This window comes from Panthera onca, chromosome A1, assembly GCF_046562875.1.
Source record: "Panthera onca isolate mPanOnc1 chromosome A1, mPanOnc1 haplotype 2, whole genome shotgun sequence".
NCBI lineage: Eukaryota > Metazoa > Chordata > Mammalia > Carnivora > Felidae > Panthera > Panthera onca.
The window spans coordinates 177479201-177497054 of NC_138339.1; the positions used below are offsets into that span (position 1 = coordinate 177479201).

Here is a 17854-nt window from a genome sequence, read left to right on the forward strand (position 1 = left end):
ATAAGAGTCTGTTTGATTATAAACTCCTCTCTCTTTAGCATTATTATGTATAGCTTCACTAAATAAAAGGATAAACTCTGTCAACTTTTTTTCACTCTCCCTGCAGAATTAGGAGTTTGAGCTTATTTCCTTTTTTTCTCAATTTGCTGTTACTTAACATTTTTGAGTGCATGCAACTTGAAAGGCAATGGAAGTTTTCTATATCTTGCCATTGTCTTTATTAGCATGGTTTTTATGAAAGGGTATGCTTATAAAACAGTATTCATATTTTAGTGTGTAGGAAATGTCAGATTTTCTATTGGATATAAAACGTTTGTTCCCATAACTTATAAAATATATGTCAGAATATTTTAAAATGTTTTCAAGACTAGTGGCTATTGCTCTTTCTTGGTTTTAGTGTTCTTTGTCTAAACATGGTGCAGAAATTTAGTGCTCATAATCTAACATTGTTGGAGAACCAAATACATCCATATTTAGAGAAGAAATTACTTTTTACAAAGAAATTTTTAATGGATAATCATATGCTTCTCTCTGAGTCTATATTCCTGCTTTAAAAATTTCCTAATTCAGGGGCCCCTGGGTGGCTCAGTTGGTTGAGCATCCGACTTCGGCTCAGGTCACTATCTCACAGTCCGTGGGTTTGAGCCCCGTGTCAGGCTCTGTGCTGACAGTTCGGAGCCTGGAGCCTGCTTCAGATTCTGTCTCTCCCTCTCTCTCTCTGCCCCTGCCCCACTCGTGCTCTGTCTCTGTCTCTCAAAAATAAATGAACATTAAAAAAATAAAAAAAAAATCCTAATTCATAAGGCATATGAATTTATATCCTTGTTACTTATTTGCAAACTTTTTTCATATTAAATTAGAATTCCATGTATTTTTCTTATTTGTATCTTGAGGATACCTAAGATGTACTTGCAAATAATGAACATTCAGTAAATGTCGGCTGAATGAGTGAATGACTTTCTAAAAGACAACTACCAAGATTTATTCTCAATTGTCATTAATTCCATTTGTAATTAGTAGAAATTAGTAGTAATTAGTAGAAAACTGTACTGTTTATATCAAGAGGTGACATAAACTTCTGTTATATGGAGTTATAATCATTGTCTCTCATACCTTGAAATAAAAGAATTTATTTAAAGCAGAAAGTAACCACAAAAATAAAGCAATCAAAAACAGAAAGCACGAATTGGGCCAAATCAGTAGCAACACTGTTCTGTTTGGTGTGCACAATATGTTTTTTTTTTTTTTTAAGGTTTTTGAGTTAATATTTTAAAGTCAGGTTATCTGACATTAGGATTGCTGGATTTTCTTAAATTTGAAGATAAGTCAACACTGCCTCCAATCCCAAAGGCAACAGTAGTCTCAGTGATCCTTAGATCTGGCCTTTGGTGATTCTTTCCAGTTGAGTTCCCACCCACATGCAGTCCTTGCATCTGCACTCATCACTGGCCCAATTTATCATTTATGCCAGTTTCTCTGAGCCTGGGGATGCATGCAGGGAGTACTCAGCTGAATGGTTTTTAGGGAATCACTTTCTACATTTTTAAGTTTGGTTATCTGTTCATAACACTAGTCTGCCTGAGAATGTGCCTGAGTTCACAATTACCCTTCTTCCACTATATAAAAAGAAAGGGATGCTTTCTCCCATCCCAAATCTAACTGTGGAGTGATGCTCTGAAGCATAAAACCCAGAGGGCTTCAAACGAAATGCAAGCCTCCTGTAACGATTAACCAAAGCACTGCAAGACCTCACGAATCACCTACCTTTTCAGTTTTGTACATATTTGGGATCCCAGTGAAGGCTGGCATTAGAAATGGGGTCCACCTGTGATGACTGAAATTCAGATAAATTCTGGAAAGGGCTGGTGAGAATAATGACAATTTTCATTGCACTTCTTTTTGTTAACTAATTACATTTATTGGACAAATGCATGGCTCCTGAGGGAAATTGTCTTGAGTATGCAACTAAAGAGCATTTATAAGAATCACTGAACTCTTTTTTAAAAAGCTTTTTATTTATTCAGGGTTATCTTGGGGGGCATCTAAATGTAAAATTATTTTCAGTCAATCTTAATTCTCATCTCATTTCATAATGCTACTTGGGTATGACTTTAACAATACATTTTTCTTCTTTCATAAATAAACACAATAATTTTAACCAAAAAAGCCAGCAGAGTGAATAGCTTTAGCTCTGATTTTGAGAGTTGATTGGTTTTTATTTTTAATATTTATTTATTTATTTTTAAATGTTTATTTATTTTTGAGACAATGCGAGAGACAGAGTGTGAGCAGGGGAGGGGCAGACAGAGGGAGACACAGAATCTGAAGTGGGCTCCAGGCTCTAAGCTGTCAGCACAGAGCCCGATGTGCAGCTCAAACTCACGAAATGCGAGATCATGACCTGAACCGAAGTCAAACACCCAACCGACTGAGCCACCCAGGCGCCCCTAGTTGATACTTTTAAAAAAGTTATTCTCCAAACCAGAACACCAGAATTCAGTGTGTATGTACCCACATATTGACTAGAAGTCTTCTTCTAGTCAATATGTGGGTACATACACACTGAATTAAGTAGGATGCTCCACACTCGCAAAAATACATATGGTAACTTAAAACATTAAAATGCTTATAAAATGCTTATAAATGCTTATAAATGCTAAACATTACAAATAGAAAATGAAAAAAAAATAAGTATACAGGTATCTTCACAAGTCATTAATAACCAGTTTGTGTGAACTATGGGCAGCAATGAAAGAAATCCAATTGTTTAATGGTTTTTCAATTTCTTTCTTCTACAGAAACTTTTTCTCAAGCTTGCCTGTCATGCTAAAATAACTGGTGATTTGAACTTTTCTATGTCCTGAACATCAATGCATCCAGAGGAAAGTAGTGGCCAGCATGTTAGAGTGTGAATAATACAGGAATCTGGAATCCCCTACCCTCAACGGAGAGTCATTGAGGAAAAACCGAACTCATGCTTTTGAATTCAGACTAACTTCTCCAGAAATCTTTGCAAAATGCTTTTTTTTTTTTTTGAGGCCCAAAAGATCTAATGACTTTCTAAGGAAATAATATCTAACAAGCAATTCTTAAAATTAATCACAACTCACCTCATATTTATTTAGCTCCATTCTCCAGTATAATTACTTTTTTGAAGATTACCCTAAAATTAAAAATAATCTCTCCTGCATCTCAGTGAACTGCTGTTCTTGGATATGCACTCTCATCTCAGGTTCCTCATCTCTCTCCCTCTCTGGACTTTCCGACTTTTCTCAGATGAACAGAATCTATTCTCTTCGTCACCCTGACTTGGAAATTTTTTTTTGCTTTTTTTCTCCATCTTCTCCAAACCCAGGAATAAAACAATGACAATTATTTTTTCTTGTTATTGACACCTCATTTTAATCCCCCCCCCATCATCATCTTGGTCCCCAGACCCATTACTTCATAGCAAGACTATTTTAATACTTTCTTAGCTTGATCTTGTTTCTAGTCTCTCTAATATTTTTTTTATATACCAATGCTTTCTTTATTCAGTTTATCTTTCTAACTTGAAATCTTTTAAGATTTCCCCATAACCAACAAAATAAATGTATAATTCCCTAGTGTATCATTAAAGACGCTTCCTTCTGATCCTGATCTATTAATTTAACCTCATTGACTTAACAGACATTTTTGAGAGTTACTTTATGCCAGAGACTGTGCTGGGAACTGCACTTAAAGATGAGTAAGGTAAGGCCCTTGGTCTTGACAAGCTCACAGTGCTTCTCGGTAGGAGGACCTTAGCCAGTAATGCTTTCCAGACCCCCTTCACAATTCCAGGGGGGGCAGAGAGAGAGAGAGAGAGAAAGAATCCCAAACATGCTCCACACTGTCAGCCCAGAGTCCAACACCGGCCTTGATCCCACAAACTGTGAGATCATGATCTGAGCCAAAATCAAGAGTGGGACACTTAACAGACTGAGCCACTCATGCGTTCTTTATTCAATGAATAGTTCCCTTCTCATTTCTTCCATGAAACCTTCTTTAATAATCTAGTCCATTTTGGTTTCTTCCTTCCCTAAACTTCTAGCTCATAGTGTTTGGAATAATAATCTGGACAACTTGTTCTTCCCTTCTCCTAGCTGTATTGAGAGTTAACTGACATATACCATTATGTAGGTTTAAGGTGTACAACCTGATGATATGACATATATATATATATATATATATATATATATATATATATATATATATATTATGCAAAATGATTCAATAACTTTGATAACAATAAGGCTAGTTAATTAAGACATACATCTCCTTATGTGATGACAATTTTTTGTATGTGTGTGGGAGAATATTTAAGATCTATTCTCTTTGCAACTTTCGAGTAAATAATAATACATTACTGTTAACTGTAGTCATCTTGCTGAATATTAGATCCTCAGAACTTACTCATCTTATGAATGAATGGGGGTACCCTTTGTATTCTTTGACCAACATTTCTCCATTTCCCCCACCCCTTCCCCTGGCAACTGTTATTCTACTTTCTGTTTCTGTGAATTTGACTAATTTTTTCCCCCCAAGATTTCAAATGCAAGTGAGATTATACAGATTTACCTTTCTCTGTCTGACTTAATTCACTGCATAATTCCTTCAGGGTCTGTCCGTGTTGTTGCAAATGGCAGGATTTCATTTTTTTTCATGGCTGAATAATATTCCATTCCATATATATACACCATATTTTCTTTATTTATTCATCTACTGATGGACACCAAAATTGTTTCTATATCTTCACTATGGTGAATAATGCTTTAATGAATATGGGGGTGAAGATATCTCTTCCAGATAGTAATTTCATTTCCTTCGGGTATATACCCAAACTTGCCCAGCTGTATAACTTCTCTGGAAAAAATGTCTATTCATGTCCTCTGCCTATTTTTAATTTAATTATTATTATTATTATTTGCTATAGAATTGTATGAATTCGTTATATATTTTGGATATTTTCCCCTTTCTGATATATACTTTGCAGGTATCTCCTCCATTCTGCAGGTTGCTGCTCCATTCTGTTGACTTTTTCTTTTGTTGTACAGAAGCTTTTTTGTTTGCTGTAGACTCACTTGTTTATTTTTGCTCTTGTTGCTTGTGTTTTTGGTGTCATATTCAAAAAATTAAATGTGACATTGTGATACATTGTCTACTTCTGCAAAAAGAATTTAAAAAAATCAGTAAACAAAACTGACATCTGCAGATCTGGCTCTGGTGACATGAATTTCCATTCATGTCTTTTGCCAGGTCCCTGGGTAGGTTGGACTAGATTGTAGCTGGAGAGGGTACATCTGAGTACAGGGCCCTTTTAAGATTTCTGGGAATGCAACAAGAATGTCTTCTATTGGGTTTCTAGGCTTTCAGGTCTGTTAGTAGACTGTGTGGTTATGACGGGGTTGGATGGTCCTTCAGGATCTCTGAGGGTGCAGATGGTAATGTCTCCCATTGGGACTATGGATGTTCAGGATTACTGGCAGATCATGGCTGTGAGGTGGGTTGAGCCATGTATAGGGCCCTTTCAGTTTGTCTAGGGGCAAAGAATGTCACCTGCAAGGCCCCTGTGCCAGCAAAACCATTCACATACCGTGGCTGGGATAAGAGCCCAGTTACAGAGCCCTTTCAGAATCTACAGTCTCACCAAGTTTGGTAGGTTTGCCTCCAGGGGCTCTCAGACCATTGCTGAGAGGGGCTAGGCCTAGTTCACGGGGCCACTTCGGGGTCCACAGCTGGGACCAAGTTCTGAATGCCTATTACCTAATGCATGGGTGGGCATGACTGCTCCCAGATTGCTTGGTGTATGATGCTGGCGACAGGATCAAGCCAAATGGGGCTATGACTCAGTCCTCAGTGGTACAGACTTGTTTCAGGTCTGTAGCTGGGACCAAGGACATGGGAGTTTCTCCTACATGGTCCCTATGCTAGCAGGACTGGTCACAGATTATGGCTGTGACAGGCTAGAGCCAGTTACAAGCCCTTTCAGAATCTACAGTCTGAATTTAGCAGGCTCTACGTTGCCACTAAGAGGTGGGTGCTACTGACATCTAATGGGTAGAGATCAGGGATGCTAAACAATCTAAAATTCTTTGGCCAGTCCGCACAACAAAGAATTTTCTGGCCCAAATGTCAATATTGCCTAGGTTGAGAGACTCTGTTCTGGGTAATTTCTTATCTAAGCATATAACCCTTTTCCACGATTATGCTGTAAGCTTATTGAAACTTAAGCCATTTACTTTTCCATTTATTTTCCTCACTTTTTTTTCTAAGTTTATTTACTTTGAGGGAGGGAGAGAGGAAGAGGGAGAGAGAGAGAGAGAGAGAGAGAGAGAGGCAAAGAGAGAGGCAGAGAGAGAGAGGGAGTGAGAGAGAATCCCAAGCAGGCTCTGCATTGTCAGCTCAGAGCCCGATGTGGGGCTCAAACTCATGAACCATGAGATCATGATCTAAGTTGAAACCAAGAGTCGTACACTTAACTGACTGAGCCACCCAGGTAACTCCTATTTCCCTGACTTAAAAAAAAAACATGGTGTAGTGGATTGAATAGTGGCCCCCAAAAGACACATCAAATCTCAGGAATGTGTGAATGTTGCCTTTCTTGGAAAAAGGGTTTTTGCAGATGTAATAAAAGTCTTGAGGTGAGGAGATCACCCTGGATTATCTAGGTGTGCTCTAAACCCAGTGAGAAATATCCTTATACTAGACACACAGAAAAGAAATACATAGAGGAGACATACACAGACAGAATAAAGGGAGGAAATGAGAGATTGAAGTGATGAGGCCACAGCTAGATGCATACAGGAGGTAATGGGAAGTTGAGGGCAGAATTTAGAGTGATGTGGCCACAAGCCAAGGAATCCAAGGAATGCCGACAGCCACCAGAAGCTTAGAGGCAAGGAAGGATTCTCCCCTAGAGCCTCCAGGAGGGTACAGCCTACCTACACCTAGATTTCAGGCTTCTAGTCATTACAACTATGATAGAATAAACTTCGGCTATTTTAAGCCATTGAGTTATATTCATATTCATTATAGCAGCTTCAGGAAACAAACACATGGTAAGTACAATGCCTTACCCATTGCAGCTGCTTAATACATCATATTTATGATGAGAACTGCCTTGCTTCTTTGTAGAAATTTGGTTAAGTCTCCTTACAAAATCTAATCAGATACATATTCTTGTACCTCCATCTAACTTCTCTCAATATTATGGTGTGTCACGAAACTACTAGACATTTTAGCACACGAATGAATAGAATACTGCCCAAGGGAGAGGCCATACAATGTGATGATTAGATGTCGATAATATTACATGTAAGTTCTCTCATGTATGTACTCATTATTTTATTTCAAATGTACTCCTATAGATGTATCATACTGTAGTTTCTCCTACTGGACTTTTAGCTATAAAATGTGATGTTGATGTTAGAATTTAGAAGCTAAGTTGTAAATGTAGTTTGTAGCAACATCAACTTTAATCTCTAGATGGCACTATGTTATAAGGAATCAACCTAAGATCTGCTACTACAATTTTAATATAATTGTTTCTGGAAATAAAAAATATTTTCCTGCTAAAATCTTCCAAGAAATTATATGCAGCACTATGAAAGTTCTATTTTATTAAATATGGATAGGCTTCTAATTTTCATATTACTGTGTGATAAGGAAAGATAATAGAGGAATTGAGTTCTAAAACATACCTGCCAACATTAAGGGATACATCAGAGAAATTTATTTTAAGTTTTCTGATTGTTCTGCATACATTTTGTTGAGGGATGTATAAACAACAAATGGTACATGTACGGTTTCTCATGTGAGAATGTCCACATAACCTGGGACTTTACCTTCGATAGTTACAGGTGAAGATTAATAATCTACTCTTCATTTTAGCTTAAAATATACACAAGATGACATATTTATGTTTTATCCTTATTATTGAAATATTACTTTTGATCTCAGATGAGATGAGACAAAGGTATTTGTTTTTTTTTTTTTTTTTATTTTATTTTTTAATATATGAAATTTACTGTCAAATTGGTTTCCATACAACACCCAGTGCTCATCCCAAAAGGTGCCCTCCTCAATACCCATCACCCACCCTGCCCTCCCTCCCACCCCCCATCAACCCTCAGTTTGTTCTCAGTTTTTAACAGTCTCTAATGCTTGAGACAAAGGTATTTGTACTATCTTTTCCTTAATTCTCTTTTTTACATTGTTGACTTTACTTTGGAATATATATATATATATATATATATATATATATATATATATATATATTTCTCTCTATCTGCATTTGTGATAAACTCATTTACCCAGCCAAATACTCTGTTAGTCCTTGTCTTTTCCACTTTCAAAGCATTTTGAACCACTCCCAAGGTACTGTTTTTTCTATTCTTGTTTTGTATTTTAATTATTTGCATACGAACTTACCTTCTGTACAAAATTATACAATCCTGGGGGGATGGTATACTGACTTATTTATCTTTATGCAAATGATATATCCTTGGTAACTATCTATTACATTAAATGGATTGGGTAGTGCACAATTCAATGATTCAAAGAAAAAAGTAGCTTATTTGGGGGTTGTTTCTCTTTTGGCCTTTTTCTTTAAAAGAAATCCAAATTTCTTTGATCTTAAATAAAGTGAGATTACTAAGTAAAAACAGATATAATTTTCTTGATCAGAGCAATAATTTGGGAATTAAATTAGTTATTAAGTAAAATTTGAGGACATTAAAAACCAGTTTGTTTGAATTTTTCTGTTTTCTTCATACAAATGAACAAGAAGTCTTTATCATCACCCAAACTAATTCCAACGCTTAACTTTTACTCTTTCCTCAGATCTCAACTTATCTGCCAATTCTTACAGGTACAATTCTTTGATCTTTGGAGAGATTTTATCCTTTTGTGCTGTTAAAGCACACTGCCCTTCCCATATTATGGCACACATATTAGATCTTCGTTGCTTATTTCTTTGTCTATATCATTCTTTAAATAATTTCAAAAGGGCAAGAATCACGTGTATTTGATTTACCTTACACACCTAGCACCTGGCACAGTGATTGTTGCATCATGACCACATGGTATTAACTGTGTGAATAAGAGCTGAATAAATGATTTATGGATGAAAGGGAAACATTTACATCATTTACTTTGCAAACATATTGAGATACTTATTACGTATCAAAAACTATGCTAAAGACAAGAGAGGGAACATAACAAACAAATCTGCTGCCTTCATGGAGTTTCCATTTTAGTGAGGTGAAGACAGGCAAGTCAACAAATAAATACATAAGTAAACAAGTGAATACAAAATAAAAGCCAAAGATGTTAAGAAGTATATAATTGATAAAAATGAAGCAGGAAAAAGTGATAAAGGATGTTTCAGATGGTTCCAGGAAGGCCTTTCGGGGGTGATACAACTGAGGTGAAGTGGGAGAAACTTCCGTGTTCTTTTTGAGGCAGAACATTTCCTTCAGAGGACAGTTAATGCAAAGAGCATGAATCAGAAATTTGCTTGGCATGTTCCAGGAACACAAGTGGAGTGAGTGAATGAGAGAAGCAGAATGTGATTGGAAATGAGGCTGGAAAGGAAACCTGGTGTCAGATAATAAAGGACCTTGTAAAACCCAACAAGGACTTCAGATTTCATTTGAGAAGCTAATCACATGAGCCATGTGAATCTGGGTCTAGGGGTCAGAGACAAAGTCAGAACAGAGTGGGAGGGCGAGTGGATATAAGGGAGGTTTCTCCATGTCTGGCTATCAAGACAAAAGAAGCCACATGGCTTGAAATGTGTGTGGTCCCTGGGAACAGAGACTAGCTGTAGGTGGCCTTCAGGAGCTGAGAGCAATCCTTGCTGACAGCCAGCATGGAAATGTGGACCTCACTCCTATAATCACAAGGACTTAAATTCTCCAAGAATCATGAATGAGCTTGGAAGTGGATATTTCCCTCAAAGTTTCCAGATAAGAATTCAAGGGGTCAAAGCCTTGATCGGAGTCCTGTGAGACCCTGAGCAGAGAACTCAGCCATGCCTTGCCCAGACTTTTGACCTACAGAACTGTGAGCTAACACATGGGTATTATTTTTTCTGTTTGTGGTAGTTTGTCACACAGCAAGAGAAAACGAATACCTCAAAAGTTGTTGTGATGATCAAGTACCCAGTATGCTTGGTTGGTTATAAAGGGAAAAATATTAAGGGTCCTTAGCAAGTTCAGACTCGAGGGGTCCTTGGTGTAGACCCTAAGGATGAAACTAAAGGGCAGTCCTTGCAGTGGATGGAAGGTATTTAGGGTGGACAGAGCCCAAAGTAGATTTTTATTTGATTTCGTCTCACATTGGCTTTACCCTTAATGTAGTTTTATTCTAATTCGACATTGATATCAAATCACCTAGGTTCAAAATAATGGCATTACATTTGAGTTAGTACTTTTGCAAGTCACAAAGTCTGGTAGATAATGCCTTCTAAATTTCCCCTACCTTTCCATTTCCTTTGCTAGTCCCTTATTCCAGCACTACATCCTCCAGTACCTGGTGGATATTGCAAACATTTACTTTGCCATCCCCAAGCCTGCTTCTATGAATTAGTTCCAAACTCATCTTGCCCAAAGCTTTCTTCCTTCACGCTGCTCCCTTGCTCTATAGCTTCTCTTCACAGGATTCTGTCTTGCCAAGACCTTTTTGAGCTGCAGTGGTCTTTTGGTGTCTCTCAACTTTATGCACGAGGAAACTGACACTGGAGAGGTATGCTGACTTACCCAGTGTCAGAGTGAGCAAGGGGCAAAGTGAGGCGTAGAATAAGATCTCCTGACTTAGTTTTAGTGCTTTTCCCATGACACTTTTCAGACTTCTCAGAATGGCTTCAGGGCTTTTCATTTGTATTTCCAACCTTACCTCTCTACCCTTACCCTCTTTACTCCTCATCATGAATCATCCACCCCAGACAGACCCATTTCCCAACTGTCCTGTGAATGTATGACTCACCTTATTCCACCTAGAGGATGCTCTCCCTTTCCCCCTTTGCCTTTCATAATTATGGTGTTTGTGCTTGCTGGTCACTCTACCTCACACAGATGCCTCCTTCCTCTGATCTCTGTCAGCATCTACTGTGCTTATCAGTCATTAACACCTACACTTTACAAACCACTTTATTTGGATGTAGGTGTTTCATGGGTGGCTGTTTTATCTTTCCAAGGAGATTATACATTCTCAGAAAATACTTCTGGTTTCTCTTCCATCTGTAGCCAGCTCCTTGTTCAGTGCAAATAGTGTATTGAATTACATTAGTCTTGGTGTTCTTCTGCACTGTTTACATTTCAAATCGACTAACGCTTATCGAGGGTTTATTAGGTATTAGATGGGGGGATGAAAGGTGATGTATAACTGTCCTAAAATGAGTTTGCATTCTGACTGGCAAGTAAACTACTCTGAGGTAATATGATAAATACATTGTGCAGCAAATTTGGGTGTCATATTTCTCCTACTACCAATCCAATGATTAGAGGAGATGAGGTCTCTTGGTTGGTTTTGATCTTGGCAGGGTTTTTCTCCTACGAGGCTGTTGGTTCATACAGGGATTTTATTATGATACATGTTACATCATTTCCCTGCTGTAGCCAGTTGAACACACTGAAATAACTGAAAAACACTGCAGCCAAGCCACATTTTAAAGGACTTTGCTATAGCATGGATCCAATTATTCTGGGTAAATAACTTATCTGATTAGGTGCCTTATTGTATTTTCATTTGAAAAGTGCTCTGATCCAGAGCCAGTTAATTAAAAATCTATTTTCAACCTTTTTTTTTTTTTTTTTCATTTCAAACAAATACGCCCTTACCTTATTGTGAGCATTTTAAAGTTTAGAATATTGGCCCTTCCAAGACATGTTGTAACTTAATTATAATAAATTCTGCTTCTTGACAATAGCTACAAATGAAAACAAATCTTCTCCACATAATGCTTTCTAAAAAGGCAAAAAAGAGAAAGATTGAAAAGTCCGGTTGACAAATTGCAATTGGTCTGCACTAGGGTACTTCAGTACATCATTCAGTATCACTGAAATGTAAAGGAGCTTTGTTAGGATTTAAAAATTGAGGACTTGGATTCCTACCCAGTTGCAATAGCACAGTGTAGCATTGTTAGTTCTGATTCAAGTGCAACTGATCAAAAGGTTATTGAATATTCCTTGCCTTTCTGCCAACTCTGAATGTCTTCTCCCTGACTGGAATATTTGGATCCTGTTGTTGTTCATTAACGCTTATCTTACATTCCATTCACTATCATTATCTACCTTTCTCAGTAATTAGCTAATTATATTTCAAGATAATTAGTTTAATGAAAGTGTGGGAAGTATGCAGTAAGAATCTAAGTGATATTGCCATGACTTCTACATGGAGATTAAGTACAAAATAAGGAACACACAAAAAAATTAAAAAGCAGGAGCACTTAAAATATTATGTATGAGTGTTTTACTGAAATACTTCAAATAAGTGCTAGTGCTAGTCTCCTCTTGGGTTCCATTGCTCCTTAGGGGTATGTAATGGTATGTTGGGTGTTAGAGATATGGAATAATTCCTTTAAGTCACTGAGGCAGCTTTCTGGCCAGTAGAGAAGTAGTGCTTGTTACTGATTGTTTTGTTTATGGATTTCTCCAACACAAATAAAGAAATATGGAGAAATATAGAGAAACAAAGTGAAATAATATTCGATTAGTGAAGTTGCTTTATTAATAGAAGGAAAATAGCCATACTGATAGTATTCCTCCATTTTAAGAAATGAGCACACCATTAAGTTGAACCTAAACCTAAATGCTTATTATTATCTAGTGATGTATGCATGTATGTATGCATGCATGTATGCATGTGTATGTGTGTGTATTTATGGCAATGTATGTATGTTTTCAGTGAACAGGGCACTTTGTTAACTGCTGTAGGAGAAAAAAGTATATTAAAAATGATTTCTTCCTTTAAAGAGTTATTATCCCTCTAACAGCAGCCATGAAAATGTGCATCTCAATCTTCCAAATACGGGGAGCATAACTGACCAAGGACCCCTGCTGCTGGGCTCTGAAGTTCATCACCACCATATCTGCACTGAGTCCATGCTTCCTAGAGGCTGTTCCTACCCAATGGCTGAGTATGGCTGAGACACAGCGGTAGCCCTATCCTGAGAGACATGGGACTCTTATGGCCCATTCTCCTCTGAGAGTCACAGGATCTTCCTCTGACAGCATGGTAATCTAGAACACTCCCACCCAACCCTTCTTCCTGTTCTGCTTCAGACTTGCCTTCTCCAGCTTGCTCCCTATTTTCTTTCACAGGCATTTCCCCCAATAAAAATCTATGCATATTTAATCTCATCTTGACATCTTACCCTTGGAGGACTAGCCTAACACACTGATGATGAAATCAAATATACTCAGGGAAAATTAAAAACAACATAACCAGGAAATACAAAATAAGAGGCAACAAACGATACAGTTGAAGAGGTCACACACACACACAAAAAGACATAAAGTACTTGACTCAGATAGGTAAAGGGAGGCTATTACGGAAATTAGGCTGTGTAAGTTTGAGTACAGTGGGCATTCCAGCTGAGTGGAGTATAGAAGAATTGAAGATAAGTTTGAAAGGTTTACTAAAACCAAAATATAGAAGACCTTGAATATTATGCTGAAGAATTTGGCTTGTCTTTTTCATCTAAAGTCCTTCCCCTGAAAATGTGACAGCAGAGGGGATTCACAGATTTGGAAATGCTGAGCCCTAGCTTGTGCTTTCTCTTTCAGGCTCTTAGTGAAAAGGCATGACTAATATCTGGTGGAGTTCAGCAGTGCCAGCCCAAGAGGAAAGCTTTGAAGAGAACTGGGACTGGACTGAGATTTAAGATTCTAACACCTTGGTAGTTCCCTAGTGAGCTAAAGTATTCCACACACACATGCAACAAAGACTGCTTTTGAGACTTAGGTCTTAGTTCTGTACCAACAACAAGCTAATTGGCTTCTTTTCTTTCTTCTAGAAACTGGGTTATGACTAGCAGTGTTTGGGCCAGAGTTGAGGCATGTTTGGCAGTGATGGCGATGAAAAGAAACCAGAAATGTAATGCCAAAATCCAAATGTATGACTGTTTTTGAATAATCAGTTTATTTGGCTAGATTATTATTCCTGTATGACTACAAAGCTGGAGGTTGGGTAGCAATGACTTCGGGTAGATAGGGCCAGAGTTCTTCAGTGTGCCACAATCCCGTCTCCACCCTCCAGCCTCATATTGGGTCCATGTTGTTCATCTACAGTCCTGACTAGTGTTTGGAACCTTTTGAATGCGTGACCTCATCTACATTTACACCTAACTTCCTTTGCTGCACTGGTGTTGAAAACTCATACCAGCCCAGCCACATGGGCAGCATGTTTTTGCTTTTGGGCAATAGCTCTGTGTTTATAAATTAAAACAGCTGAAGTGAGTTGGATCCCAGGGGACTTTTCGGTGAGATTCTTCTTGTCTGATCAAGACATACAAAGGGTACCATTTTCTAGCAAGCACCAAGAGGATTAAATTATCAACAGCGGCAACTGAGCTTCTGTGCAATTAGCATTGACACTAATGGTTACACAGTCTTGCTTCGAGGAATAACCCAAGTCCTCCACAGGGGATGAGAAAGATTAACCCAAATCCTGTTTTCCTCCACAGGGGATGAGGAAGATCAGGGCTTATTTGAGGACATGTGTAATGGAAAGTTCTCTACAATATATCATCATGTTACATGAGCTTTTGTTAGGTTATGTGATTACTTGCATAATCTTTCTTTGAAGGTCCAAAAGCATTTATTGAAAGTCCATAGGAACCACTGTCTGTGTCCCAGGTGATAAGGGTTACACAGGTGATTTCCTTGGTCATTGTTCCTACTGTACAGCTCCAGAAATAATAGAGTGGGAATCAGTAAACTTTTTCTGTTAATATATAATATATAATAATATATATTTTTGAGTACTTTGTCACAACTATTCAATTTGGCTTTGGTAGTTGGATGTGAAAGCAACCATTGGCATTATTTAAACAAAGGGGAGTGACTGTGTGACAATAAAACATTATTTATGAAAATAAGTGATGGGTAGGATTTGGCCAGCAAGTGTAGTTTGCTGACCCTGCCACAGGGCAGAAGGAAAAGGATATGCTTATCACAACTCTCCAAGCCACAGCTAAATTTTCCAGGGATTCAGGGAAGTGTCAGAACTCCAACCACCATTCTTCATGTTCCAGATTTCCTTCCTTGTGGTTAAAATGGAAGCTTCTCCATATTTCTACAGTCAGGTTCCCAGAAAACTATGCATTTTCTCCCCAGCTCACTCACCAAACTCTCCACCAATATTGTCCTTCTTGAGTCTCCATAGGTTTTTGGTCTTAACAAAAGCCTGGTTTTCCTGAGCCTGCCTACCTCAATAGCCTATGCAAATAGACAGAACATGCTCACTGAATTTTCCATGACCAAAGAATCCAACTTCACTTCAGTTAACCCACCCCTCTTGCTATTCCTTACTGCCTCCTCTAACATATCTATGCCCATTATTTCCAAATTTGTATCTGCGGTCCTGACAAGAATTGAAACCTGTTTGTCCTACTGCAAACTGACAGCCATTGAAAGACCTAACAAACAACTCAAACTTAACAGAGTAAAACCTTGGATTACGAGTAACGTGTTCTGCGAGTGTTCCTCAAAATGAGTAAACATGTCTAATAAATTTTAGCTTAATGCAAGAGTGATGTCTTACAATACAAGTAGTACGTGATGCCAAATGTCACATGATCGCAACTAAGCCAATGGTTCTTCTCTCTCTCTCTCTTTCTCTCTCTCTGTGGGATTGTGTGTGATTATCAACGCAATGTCACATTTCTGCAAAATTCTCAAAAGGAGGCAAAACCAAGTGTCGTTGGATAGGTTCCTTGTTTAAAGTTGCACGAAAAGAAAGATTCCATTGAGCCAATAGACAGCAGTACTTCTGTTAGTGATAGTGAAAGCCATACCACACAATAACCCTCCTCTCTCTTGTCTCCCTCACACCAGCCATGAAATTTTTCAAAGGCAGGTGCAGGTTAATTTATTTTTCTTTATATTTAAAAAAATGTTTATTTATGAGAGAGAGCACGCGTGCGCGTGCGCGCGCGCGCACACACACACACACACACACACACACACACGAGCAAGCAGGGGAGGGGCAGAGAGAGAGAGAGAGAGAGAGAGACATAATCTGCAGCAGGCACCAGAGCCTGACGCAGGGCTTGAACTCACAAACTATGAGTTCATGACCTGAGCTGAAGTCAGATGCTCAACCAACTAAGCCAGCCAGGTGCTCCTGTATTTTCTTTATTATTTTGTATTATATTACCGTATTGTAATCATTTTTATATGAATATTTTTGGGTTGTGGGATGAATCATCTAAGCTTCCATTATTTCTTATGGGGAAATTCTTTTTGATATACAAATGCTTTAGATTACAAGCATGTTTCCTGAACGGATTATGCTCACAAACCCAGGTTTTAGTGTATTGCCAAAACTGAATTTATTTCTGTCCTTAAACCTGTCCTTTCTTTGTCTTCCATCCTCAGAAAATATCCCCACTTCACCCTGTTACTTCAATCCCATGCTTGTATTCTCTTTTTCTTGTTTCCCACATCCAAGCCATCAAAACATATTCTAATTCTAACCTTTTCATTATTAGCCTTTAGTCTATTCCACCTCCTGGAATGGTAGTATTCTCTCTGGGTCAGTGGACATGACAACAACGTCATCTCCTCGACTCTGTTCATAGTCTGTACAGAGCAACAATAATCAACCTTTAAAGCATAAGGCAGGTCACTCCTGTCCTTTAATCTTCTGAATGAAAATTAAGAGCAAATTCCTTATCTTTTTCTGTTAAGCTGTACACAGTGTGGCTTGTATCACTTGGATTTCACTCATCATAGTGTTGTGGGCCTTCTTACCATTCCAAGCTCATTCCCACCTAAGTTCATCTGCACTTGCTCTCATCTATCTGGATTGCTCTTTCCCTTCATGTATCAACACTGGATGTTTCTTGTCCAGATTTCAATTTAAATAGTGTCTCCTCAGACACGCTGACTATCCAAAATAAAATAGCCACCCTGTCACTCTGTATCATTTTATAACATTTATATTTATTATCATGGCTGTCTGTTTGTTTGTTTGCTTTACAGCTCCTCTGGCAGAGTGTAAGCTTCCAGGGAATAAGAGTTGTTTGCTTATTCAATTACCTTAGTTTTTCAGTCAATTGATTGTTTTGCATACTTCCCATCCATGAGACTCTTCTCGTTTCCTCTCCTTGGTTTTGATGGTAAATTGTGTTGATGGTAAATGTAAATCATTTCAATAAGTCTCCTGTCAATAGCTCTGGCCTTTTTTCATCATACTATCCTGGCAGTCATCACTCCTGAATGAATCAACTTTTACCCTCTCTCTGCCATTATTCTGCTTGATAAGACTTGCTGGATAAAATTACATAACTGAGAAGATTGATACCATTATAAACTTACAGTCATCACCTCACCTGGGCCCTCAACACTGCCTGGCAATCTTAATATATTTCTTAATCAAATTTCAAATCTCCACCCCCTCACTCCCAGCAAATGAGCTCACCCCCTGTTTCATAGAAAATAATAAGTCGTCAGAGAGGTGCTCCCTCAACTTTCGACCACCAAAGCCACAGACCTTCCTTTCTTCCTTCCCTCCTGTCATACTGGCAGAGCTGTTCCTCTCCTAGATAAGCCCATGCTATCTATTGTTGTTTTGGAGACTACTCCTTGTTTCTTAACAGGATATTGCA

General features: G+C 38.1%; 1 long non-coding RNA gene across 7 annotated transcripts in view; it reads right to left on the minus strand.

Moving 5' to 3' along the window:
• The window catches only part of LOC144612810 (uncharacterized), a 234411-nt gene that overhangs the window by 19443 nt on the left and 197114 nt on the right, over positions 1 to 17854 (minus strand). The gene's annotated exons all lie outside the window — the stretch shown is intronic.